Source organism: Suncus etruscus, chromosome X (assembly GCF_024139225.1).
Source record: "Suncus etruscus isolate mSunEtr1 chromosome X, mSunEtr1.pri.cur, whole genome shotgun sequence".
In the NCBI taxonomy this organism is placed as follows: domain Eukaryota; kingdom Metazoa; phylum Chordata; class Mammalia; order Eulipotyphla; family Soricidae; genus Suncus; species Suncus etruscus.
In genome coordinates, this window is record NC_064868.1 from 26,141,538 (window position 1) to 26,164,670 (window position 23,133).

The 23,133-nt window shown below is 37.7% G+C and overlaps 1 non-coding gene across 1 annotated transcript; it reads left to right on the forward strand.

The window, feature by feature from the left end:
- The first annotated feature begins 14,842 nt into the window (after positions 1–14,842).
- LOC125999928 (U1 spliceosomal RNA) lies at positions 14,843–15,004 on the forward strand. The gene has a single exon (XR_007492357.1). It is a non-coding gene; the product is annotated as a U1 spliceosomal RNA (small nuclear RNA).
- The last annotated feature ends 8,129 nt before the right edge of the window (positions 15,005–23,133 follow it).

Here is a 23,133-nt window from a genome sequence, read left to right on the forward strand (position 1 = left end):
TGCTCATTTTTAATAACCAGGGACTCTATTATAAATTAGCAACTAATAACAAGAAATGGAAACACTTTTAAAAGGACTGAAATTGCCCAGTCATTTCTAAAATTTGATGAAGGAGGCCAGAGAGATAGCATGGTGGTAGGGTGTTTGCCTTGCATGCAGAAGGACGGTGGTTCAAATCCTGACATCCCATATGATTCCCTGAACCGGCCCGGAGTGATTTCTGAGCATAGAGTTAGGAGTAACCCCTGAGCGCTGCCGGGTGTTACCCAAAAACAAAAATTAAATAAATAAATAAATAAATAAATAAATAAATAAATAAAAATAATAAAAATAAAACTTGATGAAAACTAGCCATGGGCAAAACAGTTTATCTGTCAATTACCCCAGTTCTGAAGTCAAGAGACTGAATTTTATATTAAGTATGAGGCGAGAGTCTTCAATGCAGACCATATGTCTTCTATGCAAAAAAATCACTATAATGTTGTTTACATAACAGGAGCAAAAATAAGTGTGGAGAGAAATAGAATTTTACACATAGAAAATAAAGCAAGAAATACTATTCAATTTCATTTTTGAAAAATAGAAATAACAACTTGTATAACCTCCAGCACATGGTCACATGCTTTGTTGAATGGCAACATCCACTTGGATGATCTCTAAGTTTCTATTATGTGCGAGCACTTAATGATATCTCAGTTTTCATGGTGTCTACTGCGTGGTGTACACTTTCATCTGAGAAATTACACGATTATCCAGCTAATAAGTAGATAAGATGGGATTCATGCTTCCAGATTCATAACCCTTTTCTTAACCACTGTGGTAATAAATATTATAAATATTTGTTTTCCTAACAATACCTTTTAAAATTAATACTTTATCATTTGTCATTTTCATTTTAACTTTCTTATAATCTCTACTACCAAAGAAAAATATAGCTTTTTCCTGCCCATTTCCACACTACTAATTTTAGGTGATACTGTATAATTCTGGATATTTCATCAGTCCCCTTAAAACCACCTTGACCAGCTTTGAAAATTTATTCCCTTTTCTTTTTCTTCCTTATATGTGCCCTCCTAAGCTTTGTCGTTCTCTCAGTCATCACTCTAAATAGTTGTTTGCTTTACTCTTGCCCCCAAAACTCCACACTTTACTAAGGAAAAGATCATATAATTGCTCATTAACACCATTAAACTCTTGCTTCCCTGACTTTCCTAGCTTTTTAACATCACTTAACAATAATTTCATTTGACCCTGAACAATTTCCTTCCACTTTCCCTGTGTTGATTGCCATACCTTTGCCACCTTGCTTAGTCTTTTTTTGGTAAGTAAATGCTTTATTACATCAAAACTGTTCCTCTGCCTAATGGATTTATAATAAAACTCACTCTCAGTTTTTTTTTGTTTGTTTTCCAGAAAATATTTTCTTAATCAGGCCCAAATTTTCTCCAGGCATTGCCTTTTATTCTTGCCTCCTGGCCCCATGGATTATTACTTTTCTCTGTGCCATCGAAAATCTCTCCCTTCTTCATTCCATCAGTATTAACAAATGCCCCTCCAATATTTACCAAGTGTTTTGTTTGAGGTCTAAAACCTCAGAATACATTAGAGTAGTTTTATTACCTCTATGTCCAATTCATTTCTTGTTTTTTTTTTCTTTTTTTTTTTTTTTTTTTGTTTTTTGGATATTTCATTTCAACTTAGTCTCAAAATAGAAAACTTAGCCAGTTCCAGAGTTTCTCCACAGGGGCAAAATGACTCCCTGTGTGCCTCCAAGATGTTCTAAGGAGGCCACAAGTGAAAGTAAAGTAAATGGGGCCCATAGCATTAGACTAGGGGTCCAATAGGTAGGGAGACCACACGAAGGATAGAAGTACAGAAGGGGGCCTCAGGCAGACAAAAATCGAGAAATATTTATCTATTCTATTGTCCATATTGTCCTTATCCCTATAGATTTGAAAAATATCTGTTACTTAATTGGTGCTTATGTGTTACATAAGTCATAGATCAAAATTTGTTCCACAGAAGCCCTTCGCATTAGTCAACACCCATAATTTCTTAATTCATCCTCCTCCTCTGTTATTATTGTTTACATATTTTGATTAACTGTTGGTCTTCTGTCCTAATCCCTACATCCTTAAACTCCTTAAACTCTGGGTTATGATCACATATGGAGTGATGAACTTTTAAAAACTTGCTTCAAATAAAATTATGATTTATAAATTCTTGCCTTGTATATATCTATCTTATACAGCTGTATATCTAGAGTCACATAAAACATTTTTCACATAAAAAGGGGATGCAAGTAGAAAGTTTTTCCTTTTAGAATCTAAAATTTAGATTAAAGCACTGTGAAGTACAAAGTTATCCTTGTTGAGTTTTATACATACAATGTCTCAGACCTGATCCCACTGCCAGTGTCATTTTCCCTTCACCAATGCGCCCAGGTTCCCTTGTCCATCACCTTCCACCCCCAGTCTGCCATTTTGACAGGTATATTTTTAAGTTTGTTTGTTAACATTTGAGTTTCATGTTTCAGTGTTGTTGACTCTGTTATTTGAATATCCATCTCTATTATTCCTTATTACAACCAGTGCACCTGAATCCTTTGACCATATGGCCATAAATTCATTATGGGTTTTTCCTTCCTTGTCATGCTAAAGCTCATAAAAGGTTTTCAATAATTTTTGAAATTATAGAATTACATTTATGTGTCTTTCTACTCTCTTAATTTTTCTAACATGTAAGGGGTTTCCATGATTGTGATCAAATGATTATTTTATTCTGTGTCCAGCTTTTTAATTGTTTCATCTTGATTATTTCACTGAATTTGAACATGAAAAATATTGTCACATGGTTTGATTAACCTAAAACAAGAAATAAATTCAGAGCTAAATAATATCTTTATGTAATATAAATATATGTTCTTAGCTGATATATAATTTACATCCACTGGTTTTGCTAATTAAGATAAATTATCAGGGAAATAGCTGATTAAGAATGTGAGTATATGCTTAAATAAAAAAACAGGTCTATAAGATAAAATGACTCCATTGCTTTGAGGTTTTATTTTTTAACTGCAATTTTTAAATGTCATTTGACTAAATTAACAATTTAACTGGATATTTTCTATTGTGTAGTTACTACTTAATTCATTTACAGAGTTAATGCCACAATCTTTATAAATTGAGAAATTATAATAAAGATACCATAATTCTAACTCATTTTGCTTTGAATTGCAGTCAACAGTTTTTTTTTTTTTATTCTCCAGATGGTATAGTCTATCCTTTAGCAGTACAATATTGTTTTGAGTTATATTCTTGGTGGTTGCCCTGGGGATTAAAATTAGCATTGCAATTTAAAACAACTTAATTTCAGATTAATACTAACTCAATTTCAACAGTATAGAAAAGCGATATGTTAGTATAGCTCCATTCCCTTATTTTTATGCTATTATTGTCACACAGCTTACATCTTTATTATACTTATTGATATGTCTTATAAAATTGTGAATGCAATTTATAATTACTGCTTTGCATTGTTGTTTTATTTTATTTTATTTTTGTGTTTGGGGTAATACCCTGCAGTTCTTAGAATTTACTCATGCATCTAATCTCTGGGATCAATCCTGGTAGGTTCAGGGCACCATATTTGGGTGCTGAAAATTGAACCCAGGTCAGCTGCATACAAGTCAAGTGCCATACTCACTGTATTATTGCTCCAGCCCCTGTCTTTTTTTAAAAAAATAGGGGTTATACATGGCAATGCTCAGAGACCACCAGGACTTCACCTAGTATTTCTCAGGGCTTATGCAGTACTAAGATTCAAACTTGGTGTATTGATCATGTTAAACATGTGAATACCAGTTGAACTTTCTGGTCACTATTTTTAGAATACTAACTTTTAGAACAGTTCTTATACTTAAAAAACTTATAAAATTTCTTATACTTTCTTAGATTTGTCTATATAATTGCTTTTATTTGTACTTTTTAAACATGGAGGTATGACTGACATAGAATAAAGCTTTAGATATTTAGTGTATATATCTTAAATGGCGTGGAAACAAATAAATACACATGGCACTATCAACGTATGATACCATAAATTGAGTCTCACCTCAGAAATTTCTCCTTTTAATAAGCACAAGTAAAATATGAGTTATTATTTATTGTTTCATTTCAGCCTGAAATACTATCTTTACTGTTCCCTGAAGACTAGATCTTCTAGTGATAATGTCTTAGTTTTGATTTATGGGGAATGTTTGAAGTTTTCCTTTCCAAGGAATGTTTTAGCCAATCACAAGATGCTTAGTGACAAGTTTTTTGTTTTCTGGACTTTGAATATGAAGTCACACTGCCTTTGAGCCTTTATGATTTGTGAGATTTTTGGTCTTCCTTGATAATTACACTTTCAAAGTGCTAGAAGCTGATTCAAAAACATTTCCCTACAGTACGAAACAGCACCAGCAACTGGGAACTTTAGTCCTAGAAAGGATGTGAAAATCTTCAGATGTGATTCATACAAACTGAAGTCAAATGTCAAGTAAAAGGGTGTTCTTTCAGCTACTTTATACTACTTAAAAATGTCAGAAAACATTCCCAGAGGAAATGAGTAGGCACACATGGAGGAAACTCCTTGTGGATAAAAAAGGAAACAAACAAAAAACCAAGGTGACAGAAGACACATGCAAATCAGAGTCTATTAAGGTAGTTACCTAATTTGGAAGTTCACCCACAGTGCAGAAGGAATACAAGTATAAAAAGATAGAAGACATATGTTAGCAGTGACCATAATAGAGTAGACCTTCCAAAATACTCAAGGAAAGTGGACATGAGACTAATGTTTATTCTGAAAGATAACAACAAAAAATATTGTATTTGACTAGGGATCACCTTCATGAAGCAGCCTCTAAGCTGCGTCTGAAGTCCTCTTGTTTTATGCAATGTGGGTTTTATTCCCTATCTCACTATCTCCTAGGGAGCTGTAGACTCATGTGGGAGTGAGGAGGTACTCTTTGCAGAAAAGGAAAACAATACGTCCTTACTTAGGCCTTTTGATAGCTTTGGCTTCCTTAGCAGAAAAATAACCTTGGAATGAAAAGAAAAGCCAAGTATAACAAGCTTGTTGGGAAATCAGGAGAAGTAAAAATAGGTAAGATAAAATGAGTGATCCAGAGTGGAGAGTGCCAGTCATCATCCCAGCAACAAATTGTTACACATACTAAGAAGGGAGATGTAGGCAACCCATGTTAATTATCATGTAACCTTCAGCTAAACATATGTAAAGATAGCATGCACACATGCTTCCTTTGTTCAAGTCTAGCTTACATACAATTTTCCCAAATTTCCATTTTCCAAGCCCAGTGGTTACTTGGGTGGAAGAGATAGAAGCTTAGGATGTCTCAGGTAGCCTTTGTTGCAGTGCTGTAGCCACTCCTCCCTGAGGGTCCAGCCATCTCTCCTCTCAGTTAGCTTCCTGCTTTAGGCCAGTGATTCAATAGCTCAATAGCTTTTCAGGCTCCTGAGATGGCTCCTTTGCCTTAAAGGCCTCCAGGTCTCAGGCTACTTCAGGTATCAGATATAGATTTCCCCAAAACACACATAACCAGATTCTCCCCATCTTCCTGCCTATAAGATTCTCCCCTTTGGAGATTTCACCCCCTTAAATCTTCAAGGGACTATATGAGTGAAGGTTCATGTTCTGTAGCTTTTTCATGCTGACAGAAGGGCTCAGATGCTAAATCAAGAGCAGTGGTAAGAGCAGGTCTCTGTGGTTGGTTTCCTTGGTGGTTCCCAGGTTATTCAGAATTTTCAATAATGAAAATATTGAGTAGTAATTGTGTTCAGACTCTGAGATAGAATGAAGAAAAGTGTATTGGAAAGTAAAAGAGAAGGAAAAGGAACTCCCCACCTGGTGAGGAACTTAATATAGGTCTGAGTTTAACATGGCTTGTTTTGTCTGAGGTTTTATGGGAAAACAGGCCATAAAACTCTTTGCAATCCTTATCACTTGATAAAAATATTACAAAGATCCTGCAAAGTGGCCTGGCTGATCTGAGTCCTTTGGGTTTGCCCATTTGCCTTAGGCATTGTCCATTATCTCATCTTCCTCAGTGTGGATAGAAATCTATGGTGCAGTTAGAATATTTAAATTATTAGACAGACCCTTGGGGATGGGGGTATGTGTTAGGTCAATGTAGAAATGCTGGCAAAGGTAAATTCAAGGTTTCTCTTTCAATGTTACCTCTGTAAGGAAATAGATTTTCCTGTATATTTAGAATTAATGATGCTTAGGTAATGATATATTGGGTTTTGGATTTGTATATCTGAAGGTTTGAAAAATAGAAAAAGATAAGAAATTCAGTTAAAAAACCCCATTCATATCCAAAAACTTCTTGGAGGGGATGGTGATTTTTAATCATAAATTCTTTTTTTTAATTTTTTTATTTTGAATTATGAGAACAAAAGATGCAAAGAAAGAGGATAAGGTAAAGTTACAGTGGAAGGACAATCACCCATAACATAATTATCAGAAGAAGTCCCCTTGCTGATATCTTAACTTTGAACTTTCACCAAAGAAAGTTAAGATAAATAAAACAGAATCCATGTACAATTACTTTGTCCCTCAAGTCCCCAGATTGTAGCACATTATAATATTTCTTAACAGCACACAAGGCAATCTAAAGCCATCAAACTTACGTAACTCCTTAAACATTAGAGGCATAGTATTTTTTACATTTCCACATGCATATTAGCTTAAGTTAACCTCAAATTTTAAGTGGGTGCGTTTTAAGGATTAGAGTCAAAGGAGCACAGTAAAAACAGTGTTAGAGTGGCAATTGTTGTTTGCATAGGCCCACCAAAATATGAGAGGCATGGAAAGGAATAACCTTGGCCTAAATACAAAGAGATCCTACCCCTGAAGTTTCCTGGCATAAGACCAGCTCTAGGCCTCAGGCAAGTTATCATTTGATCCAAGACATTGTCCGTAGCGCCAACACACTTATCACACAGTCTCTGTTGTTGGTCTCATGTTTCTGTATTAAAGATTCTGGAATCTGCATGTCCTACATTGAAGTCATGATGTGGAGTGCCTTCTCGTTTCACCTCACCATGAAAGGGCAATTCAGGAAGCCCTGTCCTGTAAGCAGGTTGTTATTGTTAAGTCTTCTCAGTGTTAAGGGAAGTCTCTTTTGAGCAGGACGATGTCTGAGCAGTGGTAGGGTCTTCCGTGGTAGAGGATTGCTTCCAGGTGATGTTATAGACAAACCTCACCATTAAGGGGCAATACAGCAAGCCCTGTCCAGTAAGCAGGTCATTGTTTTTGTTGTCTTCTCAGTGTTAAGGGGTGTCTCTTTTGAGTAGATCGATGTCAGAGCAGCTGTAGGGTCGTCCCTGGTACAGGAATGCCTCCGGGTGATGTTATATACAACCTTGGATGTTTTGTAAATGTCTTCTGTAGATCAAGGGGTAAATGGAGAATGCCCATTCTTCTGAGGCCTGTGCCAGGTCTTTATGTCAATGTTCAGGGTGTAAGGTCTCATTGCACTACAAGATTTGTGTGTTCCTATTTCTATTAGATAAGAACTTATTGGTATGTATAGTATTTTTCCATGTTAGTGTGCCTACACAAACAAGATATAAAGCCACGTGGTGCTATCAGATATATGGGGGCGTAAGAACATTTCCAACAAGACCCATGACTTGGTTCAAACATAAGTATTAAACTGAGGGATCCTTACACACCAAATTCCATATTGAGCAGTTCACAGAGAGAAGATAAAAAACATGGGGGGGGAATCATCACTGTATAAGAAAGTATTTAGCAAAAGTTATAGCCGTCAAAGAAAACACCCATAAAATGTTGAAAAGATATGTGTCCTTTTTATGCCTTTTAAAATAGTTGGGTGGGTGTTAACTCTAGGGCACCACTTTGATCTGTGACTTAGGACTCAACAGTACTTAAGTTAGAAAGGGTAAAAAAGGAGTAATGATGATAGGAGTTAAAGAAGTTAAAGAGAAATATGAACTTATGAAGGGGTATGCAAAAGGGCAGAGTACAAAATGGACATTCTGCATACATAAAAACATAATTCAATGATAGTGAGTACTATTAATGTTTCTTGTGAGAGTACTATTAATGTTTCTTATGAAAGTACTATTAATGTTTCTTGTGCGCGCGGGGGCAATAGCCCCCGCGCGATTTTGAAAATGTAGACTGGACAGAGATTACCAGTGCCAGCCAAACCTCCTCCTGATAGACTCCCGGCTCCCAGGAAGGACAGATCCTTCAAGAAGCTGGGAGACCAGAAGTTCAGAGCCCCACCCAGACCCTCCCTAAGGAGCTGCATGGATAGTGGGCAAAGGCCTAGGGTACCTTCAAGCTCCACCAAGGGACCCAACTCACTGGCTTGCCCAGGCGTGTGGCCCGGGGAAGCCCTGGAGATCTGGAGCAAGGCGGTAAAGGGGTGCTGGGGTTACCCAAGTCCCGCACCCCCACTAGGCCTGGTCAAGCAGGCCTCCGGCATGGTGGGGGCCTGCCAAACCTCCTCCTGCTAGACTCCCGGCTCCCAGCAAGGACAATCATAAATTCTTAATTTAAGCACCATGGTTACAAAATTGTTCATACTTTTAGATAGCCCCTTTACTTTCACATTGTAGTCTGAGCACATAGACTAAGAAACCATATTTAGAATTAGTATCAGTATTTACCCTAAGTACTTCAGCCAATTGGCAGGCTCACAGAGCATTCCTACTTTCTGTACTGAAGTTGCCCCAGGAAAGGTTTTTGCTTTCACCATCCTGGTCAGACTCACAACAGGATATGTACCTTTCTTAGTCCCTTCATGAACTAGGCTACTCCATCAGTAAACCAAGTCTTGTTTGGATTATTCAAGGAAGTGTCATTAAATCAGACATACTAGAATTTATTTTTCAGTCATGTCTGCACACATGTGATCTGTACTTTCAAGGTTTCCTAGGAGAGTGGAATGAATAAGGGTTACTGGAATAAAAGTCTGGAGAGTCTAGCATTAGGGCATGGTACCTTGTCAGTTTTACACTTATCAACTATTGATGAACTTTTATTTCTTGAACAGTCTAAACTTGAGTGGGAATCTGAACTAGTACCTATACTAGAGTGAGTTTTGATGATACTTTACCATAAGGATAGTTACTGCCACTGCTTGGAGACATATAGGCCATCATTGGGCCACACTGCCAAGCAGTGCTCAGGTCTAGAAGTTTCCTCCCAACTTTTCAGTTAATAGCCATGGTGTTACTCCTTGATTTTCAACTGCTTACTAGGTAAAAGGTTTGTCTATATTCAATATTGCCAAAACTGGAGCTGAAATGAAATGATATTTAAGAATTTAAAATGCCAGTTGGCAGTTCTTATTTCTGTCTAGGGACTCAAAATCAACCCCTTTAATGCTGTATAAAGAGGTCTTGCTATAATGCCATGGGTACAAATTTTACAGAATCCTGTCATCCCCCAAAGGTTCTCAATTGCTTGCTAGCTTGAGGTACTGTGAGTTTAAAAATAACCTTCTTATGGTTTTTGGACAGAGTTCAACACTCAGGAGTAAGTATATATACACAGCACTGAACTTTCTGGTTGACAATTTGTCCCTTGGAAGGGGAGATTTTTATATTCTCAGTCTCCAGAACGTTTAACACCTGAATGGTATGCCTGATAGCCTCTGTAGAGTTGAATACGATTTCTACAGAAAGGCATGTTACAGAAACATTTTTCCTTCCATTTAATATTAAGAAAATATATTAAAATAAATTAAGATTTAGTTTCTTAATAAGCTTGGTTAGACATTTTCATAAATGGCACATTGGAGAAGTCACCATTTGAATAGCAATTATTTGCTGAGAAGTCTTGCTGATTGACTAGGGACAGAGTAGGTGTCATAATAATAAAAACATTAATTATTTTATCTGTCTTGTCACATTTAACAAGGCCTATTTGAATATCATAGTAGGTACATGGTACATTGTAGGTGGTCTTGAGTCTATCTTCTTGTAAGAGTGGCTTGGCATGCAGTCCATCATTCTATTCTCTCTCAGGGTTGGGAGAAAGATGGATTTCCAGGTACTAAGCAAAGTGCAGGCATTGGCTGCAGATATGGAAGTCCCTTGTTTCCCACAGCAGAATTATTTTCCAGTTATTTCTTAAGCAGGCCTGCCTTAGGATCTCCCTGAAATATACAGGCACTAATAACAATGACTGTTAATTGGACCTCTTTGTCATTTAAACGAATTCCTTGACTCAGTTTTCTTGCAATAGAGGGTCAGGCCCAAAACTTCCTTTTTTAGATTTCTCATTTGTATTAAGGACATAGCTAAGTACAAAAAGAGGAAAGACTTAGTTTCTGGATTAATGCAAACAAAAATTATTGTCGTATAGCATTATTGATATACTAACAATATCAAGAAGAGAAAAAATATTTCTCTCTCTTTACTCACAATAAGATGCAATCTAATCATTTGATGTGGGTCAGAGATCAAAGGAAGCACTGTTAAAATCTGTAAAAGTAAGACACAATTTAACAACCACATTATGTTCTCATGTCCACCCCCACTTTTTTATCTGAAAAGCAGAAAAATTATAGTACCTTTGTCATAAATTTGCTTATCTGAGCTAAAATAAACCAGCTAAAGACATGTTCATTGGTAACTGGTTAAAAATAAGGAGTAACAGAATTTAGATGATTAATAAGGAGCAGGGAATGATGGAGGAGAAAAAAATCTTTATCAAAATTCTACCATGGATCCCGTTTCATTCAATAAGGAGTTTCACAATCAACAAAGCACCACTGCTACTAGGATATCTATCATCTGTTTAAAGGTAAGCTAGTTTCTTACATTTTCCCAGAGGAAGGCCTTTGATAATTATTAGCAACTTTCATATGATTCTGATGATCATGTCATATGAATCAAGAACCAAAATTGAGGGGCTGGCACAGTGACGTAAGTGGTAGGATGTCTGCCTTGCACGGGCTAACCTAGGATGGACCACGGATCGATCCCCTAGCATCCCATATGGTCCCCCTAGCTAGGAGCTATTTCTAAGCACAGAACCAGGAGTAACCCCTGAGCATCACCGGATGTGGCCCCAAAAAATCAAAACAAACATAGAACCAAAATTGAACCATGGAAATAATGGTATTATAGAGCAAGCATATAGACCATAATGTCAAAAAACATTGACCATCTCAGAGAGGTCCAGAGACTAAACCCCAACTTCAAATCAAGTGGCTGTATATGGAATACATACCTTAGTAAGGTGTCCTGACCTGAAGTATGGAACCCTAAGAACTCATACAATTGTTTTTTTTTTTAATTCTTAAGGCTAAGATATCCCTCTTTTTTCTTAGCAATATAAAAGCACTATATCCAGATATTCAGGACAGTGAGGATAAATACAAGAATGGGGTCAGAATGAAGATGGAATGCCTGTGGGAAATTTGTTACAATGATTCATTCTAGTTTGAAGAACTGAGGAAGACCATAATGCTTTTAAGGGAAAAATAATAGTAATATATTATTCTGAACCATCTTATATGTTATTCTGATCTTGTTGAGTAAGTTGATCTATGCTCTCTAAATATGAAAAATTTTGAGAAAATATGTGAATTAAACATGATAAGAAGTCTGAATAACTTTTAGAACTGGGACAGCAAGAACACCTCAGAGATAATTCACATGGAAAGAAAAGGTTGATCATGCTTTGGCTACTGTATAAGAAATACTACAGTGCTTCTATCATTTATTTGTCCACTCAATTATTGAGAAATAATTGGCATTCATTACTGAATACACTTTAGGAATACTGCACAATAGTTTGATTACACGTAATGTGAAATGATTGCCATAATAGATTTAGATAAAATCCATTTTGACAGTACAATCTGTTTTCTTCTCTTGGTGTGATGGGGGTATTTAAACATCACTTCTGAGTTCTAGCATGCTCCCAGTGGAATTTTCTTGTGTAATGTTAGTTGTTCTTGTGAGGATATAAGCATCTGGAAAATCCTGAGCTGCTTTCTTGGCAATTTAATTCATACCACCTCTTGTACATTTCTGTTGGAGCAAGAAAAGTACTAATGATTGAGACTGGCTATCCCACTCCACAGCAATGAGATTGTATCTTAAGTAGAGGTTATAGTTTTGTTGATGCAAAAGATACAAGGAATTTTCCATTTTTATGTTCCTGAATTTGTAGCTCAATACTCTTATAAATTACATCTGAATGAGGGCCTCATTCAGGCTTTTACTAAGAGCTTTTGTCCTTTACTTATGTGCAACAGGACCACTTAGAGTATCAAGTTCAGAACATATTTTAAAAAACAGAAATATAGATAATTGAAAAAGTGCTACAATCAAACTCAGAATTTCTTTCAGATGAATTTAAGAAGTAGAGTCTGTTGGGAATTATTTTGAACAAATGGGATATTGCTTCAGATCCAAAGTTCCCAAACTTATTTGACTTATCACCACCTTTTCAGAAAAAGCACTAGTATTCCCCATGAAAGAAACAAAGAAAGGGGGCTCTCCAATTGCACAGGGGGCTACTACCATATCCTTATTGTTCCAGAGCTTCCAAGGTGGCAGTATGACCCACTTTGGGAAACACTGCTATAAAGCCTTGCTTGGCTTGTAATTCAATTATCAGAACAGGGGAAACAAAGCTTTCTTTGGATATATTGAAGATACTATGTTATCCATGAGTCCCAGAAAAAGTGACAGCTAGATAGTGTGAGATATTTAAGAGATATTTTTCAAAGTAATAAAAATAAATGAAAGCAATACCTTGATGTATACCATGAATGCATTGGATGGCAGAGACCCATGATTTCTAAGTATCTTCTGATAATAGAAACTAATAATCCAAAATCAAGAACAATTTTATTTAAACAATGCTGTGATAACTGTCTCTGGATTGACAAATATAAATTCTGGAATTTGCTGTCATACATTTAAGTCAGAGAACATACATTTGGTAAAGATTTTCCAGAAGATGGGCTAGAACAAGAGTACAGTTGATTGGGCATTTATCTTGCATGCCTGGATTCAAAATCTGGCACATATGCCCATATATGCCCCTAATTCACCAGAAATAAGTCTTGAGTACAGAACTAGGAATATCTCCAGATGTGGCCTCAAAATCAACCACCAAAAACACTCTTCACCTTCTACCCCTACAAAAATAACTAAAAGATTTTTCAAGAGGCAAGAGTGCAGCTGTTTAAAGAAGAAAGACTTTGTTACAGGACACTGGCCTTTGGAAAATTAAGACTCAAAAATCATGCAGGTATCCCTTATAGAACATTTCCAAACAGGAGATGATCTTTTAAAAGTATAACTATGAATTTGACCATCTGCAAACATTTTCAAAATAATAATGCTATTACAAGGAGTGGAAGGATTAGGTATTTGCTTTCCTCCAGGGATTCCATACTCCATGAAGCACTATGCTTCAGGAGGAATACAACCAGCTTTATGAGTTTGCACCTATCCAACTGCACAGGGTGCGACATATAAAAGTTTACCACTCTTGGTTTAATTCTTGAATATCATAAATTTATAAATAAGTTTCTAACAAGGGGCCTTAAGTTTTCATTTTGCACTAAATCTTTCAAATTTTACAGCCTTATTTAGAGGCAAGGCTTATGTTTTCTGTTAGTAAAGGTGTTTTACTAGGATGTTTTACTAATTATGTTTGTTTTCTTAGTACATAGTCCATAAACTTCAGAGATTCAAGAATCAAGTAATCATACTGAATAGGATAATATATTTTTATTGATATGAAATGTCAGGTGTTGTCAGGCATGGATGCTTTGGGACAGTGGAACAACCTGGAAAATTCTGTGGAAGCTTGACTAGGGTGAAAATTATATTTCAGACCTTACCGAATTTCTCAGATCCCAATAGAATGGGACCAGAGACATAAATAGTTGATTTAGGGAAATAAATAATCTAATTTTATATTGAATAACTTTGTGAACTGAGATCCAAACCCATTAAGAGAGTAAATAATATTTTGTGGTATCTGTCCTAATTCAATACTACATACTAAATGTACAAATTGGAACAATCCACTTAAAATTTCACTGTACAATTTAGCAGCATTTTTGTTAGTAACTCTATTTTAGAATGTAACTAAATTTTATAAACGTGTTTTACAATTTTTAAGAGAATTATATAAAAGAGAGAGATCATGGTTTGTCACCATTGCTTTTATTTTTGTTGCACACTTGAAGAGAAATAATATTAAAGTATTGGACAGTAAAGTGATAGAAGCAGAGTATACGGATAAATGAGATTTTAAATAGAAACATTATTTCCCAAATAATTAGACTAATATTATTAACATTGAAGTATATAATAAAAAATTAGTGCTGTTTAACCTGAAACATGGCAGACGTCTTGGACCTTATCTCTGCTGTCCTGCAGCCTGTGGTTTGATACTATCCTCCATTGTTCCCTAAGGGGTCCTCTTCTTTGGAGGTGAGCAGTCCAGCACACAAAGGGTGGATCCAGAAGAGAGTGGCCATTAAGTGAGCGTCTTCTAGCCAATAAACACCAATAAAACACATATAAATATCTACACTACAAGGATGATGATGGGGGAAACAACGCAGGCCAACATCAGGCATAGAGAATGAAGATGGTAACTTCGATGACCCAAGAACTACCAACCACCAAGATATTCTCTCAGATATGAAGTTTAGAGAAGAAATATGGAGGATATTCATAGAACTCAAAGAGAGCATGCCTAGAATTGAATGGAACAAAATAAGAATCAAGAGGATATGGAGATAGAAATCAGAAAACTCATACTTATCTGGCAGGGGCGATTCCACGATCAGGAAGGTGGATTACCCAGGGTTAGGCTTGCCCATTGCACTCTGGGTGTGTTGACTCCTGCGATTTTCCCAAATGTGGGAAACTCGACTGCATAATTTATGATAGTGGGGGACTGCGTGCACAGTCTCCCCTGGGGGGAAATATCAGAAAACTCCAAACTGAAATAACAGGTATAAAAAAACTCAGTAGAGAAAATGAAAACCTCAATGGAAAGCCTCTCCACCAGTGTAACAATAGCTAAAGATAGAATCAGTGAGCTGGAAGATAAGATGCATAACAACTCCAGAAGGGATTGGAAAAGAGCCATAACACATATGATCAAACAATGGAAAAATTACTCAAAGAATGGGAAGAGATGAAAATGGAAGACTTTGATAAGATCAGCAGAAACAACATAAGAATCATTGGAGTGCCAGAGCCCCAGGAAGAAAATGCCCAGGAAGAACCAGCAGTCAAGGATATCACTGCAGAGAAACTCCCAGATAAAAAGAATGCATGCAAACAAATCCTACATGTCCAAAGATTATCAGCTAAAATACATCCGAAGAAAAGCACCCCAAGACACATCCTAGTCACAAAGACGAATAATCCCAAGGATAGGGATAGAATAGTAAGAGCAGCAAGATCAAAAAGGTAAATTATATTCAAATGTGCATCCTTAAGATTTACAGCAAATTTGTTACAATAAAACCTCAAGGAGAGAAGGCAGTGGTGGGACATAGTTAGAATACTCAATGAAATGAATGCTTTACCGAGAATACTGCAACCAGCAAGACACACTTTCAGGGATGAATGAAGTATACAGAGCATCAAAGATAAACAATAGCTCAGAAACTTTGCAGACACAAAACTAGAATTACAAGAAACACTGAAATGTCTACTTTAAGACAAGACAGTAGACCAACAGACACACCACACTTCTACACAAAGATGGCAGTAAATTCCATGACAAGTATCTCTCTCAATGATAATGGACTAAATGCACCAGTTAAGTGACACAGAATGACTAAATGGATAAAAAAACACTGAATCCAACCTTCTGCTGTCTACAAGAAACACACCTGAATAGTCAGAACAAACATACTCAAAATCAAAGGATAGAGGAAACTCATCCAAGCAAACAACACCATTAAAAAAGCAAGAGTGACCATATTAATATCAGATGCCACAAACTTTAGACTCAGAAAGTTGTAAGGGACAAAGATGGACATTTCATACTAACCAAGGTATATGTACAACAGGAAGAAATCACACCCCTAAACATATATGCACCCAATGAGGGACGAGCAAAATATTTAATACAAATGTTGACCAATATAAACGAAGATATCAATAGCAACACAATAATTGTAGAAAACCTCAACACTGCCCTATCATACCCTGAGAAGTCAACCCTACTAAAAACCAACAAAAATATACTAGAGCTGAAAAAAAATGAATCATCTGAGGAAACTGAGGACCTGAAGGGAGCCCTGTTCTGAGCTTCTATGTCTTTTCTGAATCCTGGAAGCTCTTCTCAGAGCCTTGGAAAGCGAACCCCAAAAAAACTGCATTCTGAAGCTACCCAGCGAGCTAGTGAGTAAGAAATAGCTGACTGTGGGGACTGCCAGGTGAAGTGCTGATTGCTTCACCTGAGGAGTTTCCTACCTGCTGTGTTTCTTCTGAGGACACTGAGGACCTGAAGGGATCCTTGTTCTGTGGTTCTCTGTCTATTCTGAATCCTGGGGATCTCCTCAGAGCCCTGGAAGGCAAACCCCCAAAAAACTGCATTCTGAAGCTACCAAGTGAGCGAGTGAGTGAGTAAGAAATGGCTGACTTTACAAGCCCAGAAAGGGAAAGCCACTGAATTCTGCTGGAACTCAGATGCCAGCACACCTATCTGCCTGTATTCTGTGCTGTGTTGCATTTTTGGCCTTATTTCATCCTGTGTGTGGCTCATCTGCGGACAGCTTTTCTTCCCTGGAGGTGAATTTACAAGCCCAGAAAGGGTGGAGCCAGAGAAGCATGGCCACTCTGCTTAACTTCCCGGCCTTGCACATCATTTAGCCAATGAATACAACCACAACACGTAGAAAAACCCACAATACAAGTGTGACAATAGGGAAACAACGCAGGCAAGCGCCAGACACAGAGAATGACGATGGCAACTCTGATGACTTGAACATGACCAACCAATTAGTCAGTCTCTCAGATAAGGAGTGTAGAGTCGCAATATGGAAGATGTTCAAAGAACTCAAAGAAAGTATAGAAGATAACACTAATAAGAATCAAGAGAATATGAAGATAGAAATCAGAAAACTCAACTGAAATTTCAGGTCAAATAACAGGTCTGAAAAACTCAGTAGATGAATTGAAAAAAACATGGTTGAGCTTTCCCATGGGTTAAAGCAGTTGATAGAATTAGTACACTGGAAGATGAGATGAATAGCAATTCCATACAACAGAAGAAATTGGACAATATGCCTTAAAGTAAATGATTAAACAATAGAAAAATTACTCAAAGAATGGGAAAAGATGAAAATAGAAGTCTATGATAAGCTCAACAGAAACAACTTAAGAATCATTGGAGTCCCAGAGACCCAGGAAGAAAATCTCCAGGAAGAATCAATGGTAAAGAACATCATTAAAGAGAAACTTCCATAGCTAATGAAGACATGCGATCAAATCCGGCATGCCCGAGGAGTACCAACTAAAAGAGACGCCAGAAAAAGACACCTCAAGACACATCCTAGTCACAAAGATGAATCCCACAGAGACAGAATTCTGAAAGCAGCAAGATCGAAAAGAGAAATTACATTCAAGGGAATATCCTTGAGTTTTACTGCAGACCTGTCACCGAAAACACTCAAGCCAGAAGGCAGTGGTGAGACATAGTGACAAAACTCAATAAAATAAATGCTTTGCCTAGAATACTGACCCAGCAAAATTCACTTTAAGGTTTGAAGGAACAATACATGGTTTCACAAACAAAAAAAAAGCTCAGAAACTTTACAGTCTCAAAACTATTCTTAAAATAAAAACTGAATGGCCTACTTTAAGACAAGACTGACCAACAGACACCAAATGTCGATATAAAGATGCCACTTACTTCCCAGGACATTTCTCTCTTTCAATGTCAATGGACTAAGTGCACCAGATAAGAGACACAGAGTAGCTAAATGGATCAAAGAACTCAATCCAACCTTCTACTGCCTACAAGAAATTCACCTGAATAGTCAGAACAAACATAGACTCAAAATAAAAGGCTGGAGGAAAATCACCCAAGCAAACAACACACATAACCAAGCTGGAGTGGCCAAGTTGTAAGGGACAAAGATGGACATTTTTTATTAACCAAGGGATACATACAGCAGGAAGAAATCACTCTCCTAAACATATATGCACCGAATGAGGGGCCAGCAAAATATTTAATAAAATTGCCAACAAATCTGAAAAATAATATCAATACCAACACAATAATTGTGGGAGACCTCAACACGGCATTGTCAACACTGGACAGGTCAACCAGACTGAAACCCAACAAGAATATACTTGAAGTGAAACGAGAAATGGAAGAAAGAGGCCTAGTAGGTATATACAGGACACTCCACCCCCAGATGCCTGTATACACATTCTTCTCTAATGAACATGGGACATTCTCCAGGATATACCACATGCTAGCACATAAAACATACCTCAGTAATATCAAGAGAATAGAAATTTTGTAGACTACCTTCGCTGACTACAAGGCCCTGAAATTATATGTGAACTACAAAGGGACACAGAAGAAAAACTTTAATACCTGGAAGTTAAACAGCCTAATACTGAATAATCAGTGGGTCCAAGGTGAAATCAAACAGGAAATCAAAAATCTTCCTAGAAACAAATGACAATGGAGACACAAAGTATCATAACCTATGGGACACAGCACAAGTGGTACTGAGAGGAAAATTTATAGCATTGCAAGCACACATCAGGAAAGAAGAAGGGGCATACCGAGGAACTTAATGATGCAGCTCATGGAATTAGAAAGTACTCAACAAAAGGACCCAAAAATAGGGAGACAGAAGGAAATAACAAAGCTGAGAGCAGAAATAAATGAAGTGGAAACCAGAAAAACAATCGAAAAGATCACCGAAAGCAGAATTTGGTTCTTTGAAAAATTAAACAAGATTGATAGACCACTGGCAAAACTAACAAAGAAAGAGAGAGAGAAACTTGATAACTCGTATCAGGAATGAAAAAGGAGAGATCACTACTGATATGATAGAGTTACAAAGGGTAATCAGAAACTATTTTGAGAATCTCTATGCCACTAAAAATGAAAATCTGGAAGAAATGGATAAATTTTTGGACTCTTATAAACTTCCATGCTTGCATGAAGAGGATGTAGCATATCTAAACACACCCATCACTGTTGAAGAAATTAAATCAGTAATCAAATGTCTGCCCAAATACAAAAGTCCAGCGCAGATTGATTTACTAATGAATTATTTCAAACCTTTCAAGAGGAACTTCTACCAATCCTGGCAAGACTCTTTCATGACATTGAAAAAATTCGGGAACACTTCCAAATAGCTTTTATGAAGCCAACATCACCTTGATACTAGACAGAGATGCTACCACAAAAGAAAATTACAGACCAATATCACTGATGAATACAGATGCAAAGATCCTCAACAAAATCCAGGCAAATAGGATTCAATGCCTCTTTAAGAAGATCCTTCAATACGATCAAGTAGATTTTATTCCAGGAATGCAAGGCTGGTTTAAATCAGTAAATCTATCAACATAATACACAACACCAACAACAAGAAAAACAGAAATCAAATGATCATATCAATTGACATAGAGAAAGCATTTGATAAGGTCCAACACCCATTCTTGATCAAAACTCTCAGCAAGATGGGAATGGAAGGAACCTTTCTCAATATAGTTAAGGCCATCTACACAAGCCAGAGGCAAATATTGTCCTCAATGGAGAAAAACTAAAAGCCTTCCCTCTAAATTCTGGCACAAGACAAGGCCGTCCTCTCTCACCACTCCTATTCAACATAGCACTAGAAGTACTTGCTATAGCGATTAGGCAAGAAAAAGATATCAAGTGAATCCAGATTGAAAAGAAAGAAGGATTTTCAGCTGGCACGGGCTGGCTCCTGGCAGACCTCCGTATGTGCCAGGGGCCACTTGCCCGGCCTAGGGTAGGGGGGCCCGGACCTGGGTCACCCGACCCGCCTCTCCCCCTTTCCTCCGGATCTCCAGGTGGGTTTCTGGGAGGACCTGATGGGGCACCCTGGGTTTTCCCCACTCCCAGGCCAGCTGCGGAGATTGGCCTAGGGTGGGTCTTGAGCTCTGGTCCTTTGGGCCTGGGAGGGCCTTCCTCCCTTCCTGGGGCAGGATTTTCAGCCGGCACGGGCTGGCTCCTGGCAGACCTTCGTATGTGCCAGGGGCCACTTGGCCCAGCCTAGGGTAGGGGGGCCCGGACCTGGGTCACCCGTCCCCCCACTCCCCGTTTCCTCCGGATCTCCAGGTGGGTTTCTGGGAGGACCTGATGGGGCACCCTGGGTTTTCCACACTCCCAGGCCAACTGCGGAGATTGGCCTAGGGTGGGGCTTGAGCTCCTGAGATTGGCTTGGGGGTGGTGTTTGATCTGTGGGGTGGCAGATAGCTGGTCAGTTATACTCAGGCTGTCACTGGCAATTTCATACTAGTCTACATGATGCAAACCGCACGGGGGCTAGCACCCTCGCGCGAACGTATACTCCTCCCAACCATCAGTACCACCGATTTACCCTTCTTAACTTCAATAAGACACAGTTCTAATCTCAGACCAAAGACATACAGTGGATCTAACAATCCCAGAACTATTTAGAAGGACATAAATGAACACATATATCTTTTGAATATTTTATGTATATTTTCTTTAACGGCTGTAACTCTCTCTATATTCTTCTACCATGATGTTTCTATCCACTTTTCATCTTGTCTTTTCTTTGTAAGCTGTTCAATAAGGATTGTTGGTGGAACTGTCCCTCAGTTTAATGCCTATGATTGAACTATGTCATGGAAATTGCTGGTCTTGTTCCTATTGCCTCCAGATGCACCAATAACGCTTCATGGCATTGATCCTTCTTTGCATAGACACATTAAAATAGGAAAACACTATACCTACAGATAAGTTCTTATCTAATAAATCTCAGTACAATGTACCTTACACCCTGAACATTGATATAATGACCTGGCACAGGCCTCAGAAGAATGGGCATCCTCCATTCACACCAGAACCAGGCAAGCTATCTACGAAACATCCAAGGTCTTTTATAGCAACAGCTGGAAGCAGTCCTCTACCAGGAAAGACACTACCAAGGGTCTGATATCGACCTCCTAAAAAGAGACTTTCGTTTACACTGAGAAGACTTGGCAACAACAATGACCTGCTCTACAGGACATGGTTCTCTCTAGTGCCCCTTATGTGTGAGGTGAAATGAGAGGATGCTCTGCACCATCCTGACTGCAATATGGGATATGCAGACTCCAGGATCTTTAATACAGAAGCATGATACCAACAACAGAGATTATGTGAGGAATGAAGGTGTATTGCCACTACAGACGATGACTTGAATTGGACAAACTAGTTTGCCTGGAGCCTAGAGTCAGTCCTGTGCCAGGAAACTTCAGGGGTAGGGTCTCCTTGTATTTAGACCATAATTTTTCTTTCCATGTCCCTTATATTTTGGTGGGCCTATGCAAACAAATGCCACTCTAACACCATTTTTTACTATTTTCCCTTGACTCCAATCCTTAAGAAAAACAACCCACTAAAACTTTTGAGGTTAACTTAAAGTAGTAAGCATGTGCATGGAACTAGATAAATGTACTTTGCCCTCAATGTTTAAGGAGTTACATAAGACTAATCTCTTTGGATTATATTGTGTGCTGCTAAGAAATAGTATGTAATACAACTGGGGATTTGAGGGACAAATTAATTGTATTGTACATGGAAAAAAATATTGCATATACTTTAAAAAAAATAAAAAGAAAGAAGTCAATCTCTTGCTGTTTGCAGATGACATGATACTCTACTTAGAAAACCCTAAAGTCTCTACGAAAAAGCTTCTAGAAACAATAGACTCATATAGCAAGGTGGCAGGCTACAAAATTAACATAAAAAATCAATGGTCTTTCTGTACACCAATAGTAATAAGGAAGAAGTGGACATTAAGAAAACAACCCCATTCACAATAGTACCACACAAACTCAAATATCTTGGAATCAACCTGACTAAAAATGTGAAGGACCTATACAAAGAAAACTATAAAACTCTGCTCCAAGAAATAACAGAGGACACGCAGAAATGGAAGCACATAATCTGCTCATGGATTGGCAGGCTTTACCATCATTAAAATGGCAATACTCACCAAAGCATTGTACAGATTTAATGCAATCCCTCTAAAGATAACCATGACATTCTTCAAAGAAGTGGATCAGGCACTTTTGAAATTTATATGGAACAATAAACACCCTAGAATAGCTAAAGCAATCATTGGGAAAAAGAATATGGGAGAAATTATTTTCCAAAGTTTAAAATGTACTACAAAGCAATAGTTATCAAAACAGCATGGTAATGGAATAAAGACAGGCCCTCAGATCAGTGGAATAGGCTTGAATACTCAGAGAATGTTCCCCGGACATATAATCACCTAATTTTTGATAAAGGAGCATGAAATCCTAAATGGAGCAAAGAAAGCCTCTTCAACAAGTGGTGTTGGTATACCTGGCATAAAATTGAACTTAGACCCCCAGCTAACATCATGTACAAAGGTGAAATCCAAATGGATGAACGACCTCAATATCAGACACGAAACCATAAGATATATAGAACAACACGTAGGTAAAACACTCCAGGACATTGAGACTAAAGATATCTTCACAGAGGAAACTGCACTCTCCAAGCAAGTAAAAGCAGAGATTAACAGATGGGAATATAGGGGCCGGGCGGTGGCGCTGGAGGTAAAGTGCCTGCCTTGCCTGCGCTAGCCTAGGACGGACCGCGGTTTGATCCCCCGGCGCCCCATATGGTCCCCCAAGAAGCCAGGAGCAACTTCTGAGCGCATAGCCAGGAGTAACCCCTGAGCCTCACAGGGTGTGGCCCAAAAACAAAAAAAAAAATAACAAAAAAACAAACAAACAAAAAAAAACAGATGGGAATATATTAAAATAAAAAGCTTGTGCACCTCAAAATAAATATTGCCCAGGTTTCAAGAACCCCACACTGAGTGGG